A 1518-nucleotide genomic window follows, 5' to 3' on the forward strand; every position below is an offset into this window, starting at 1 on the left:
GCTCGGAGGTCATGCGCGATAATGGGCACTGATATGTGGCACTTCGGACAAAGCCTTGTTTCCCTCCTGGCTGGAGCCGAAATTGCAGCTTTCACGAGTGTTCTCGCCGCCTAATCAGGCATATCGCGTGGGATCGCGTCTCCTTACCGCCCGACAGGGCAACAAGGAATTGGTGGACTTTATCCGAGGGATGTGCATACTCATTACCGGGATGACAGCAGATCCCCTTCCTGAGGCGGTCACAGTGACAGTTTATATGAAAGGCCTCCGCGCTGGCGTGGCCAGAATGAACGTCTTCCGTGTGAATTCGTCTTCGTTTGAAGAAGCGGTAATTAAATGACGAATTCAATTTCAAGTCGGCACGACTTGGTTGGAATGCACACTCCAACAGCTCGTCGAGCGGGCCTGTGCTCATGGATCTCGGCTATGCTGAAGACGAGGGAGCAGAGCTCCGACCTGCCGGACAGCACGCAAACACACGACGGTGTTTTGTCTGTGGAAACACCCGTCACCTGCGAAACGGTTGCCCCCTGCGCAAGTCGCGTCAAGGTGCTTCGAACCATCGCCCCAACGCCTACCAGTCTGGTTCGTCGCGGGGAAACGACACCACTCATTAGGCGCAGGGCGACCTACTGGGGAAGAACTGAGTTCTGTTGAGCCTCAGAAGGGTAGAGGTCAACAAGACCCAGCCCCGAAGGGCTCCATGCTCTCGAACACGGAACGTGTATGCAAGCTGGGCTTGCTGGTCGTGGATGCGACCGTAAAGGGCTTTGAAAAAAAAGCCATGGAAGATCCTATCGATTTCAGGGCGTCGGGCAATTATGCTCGACGCTCCACGATGGGAGGAAGTCAGCTGTATGTTGAGGCGCTGATAGCACAGTTGGATGACATCGACACTGTTCGTCTAGCGACGGGGACGCGTGTCACGGTCCTGAAGGTAAGTTCCTTGACTTTGATAGCGTGAAAACCTGTCTAGTCTTAGACTTGGATGCAAGGTATGGCCTCATCCTAGGGATGGCATGGAGGTCAAAGACCTTGGGCGCTACTCGCATGTCTCCTGGTGGAGCTTTGGCGAGTCATGAACACACATCTGCTAAGAAAAAGCGCTATTGGCGAGAGCACTGAACTTTGGAAGTTCAAAATCAAGAGTTGATTTAAGAAAGAAAAAAGAAAGTCATGATGATTATTTAACAATGAAAAACCAAAAACTAATTTTGGTATCCACAAAGAATGGATATCAAATAAAACTAGAGACGGTAAACGTGCTGGACATTGGAATGTCCAAGTTGGCAGACACCAACGGTGTATCTGATAGGAGTCACGAACGAGGCTTGTGGGCTGATCGTGGAGTGGCACGTAATCCACTGAGCGCTGCTCAATTATTGAAGAAGTCGCTGCATGTCATGCGTGACATGATCGGCCAAGGGCCGAGGCATTGAGGGCACGGCCCTTCAGATGCGCGTGGAGTGGCACATTATCCACTGGACGAAGACTGCGGGGTTAGCAGCTCTTCGTCGG

The sequence above is a fragment of the Plasmopara halstedii genome (assembly GCF_900000015.1).
Source record: "Plasmopara halstedii genome assembly, contig: Scaffold_444, whole genome shotgun sequence".
Lineage (NCBI taxonomy): Eukaryota > Oomycota > Peronosporomycetes > Peronosporales > Peronosporaceae > Plasmopara > Plasmopara halstedii.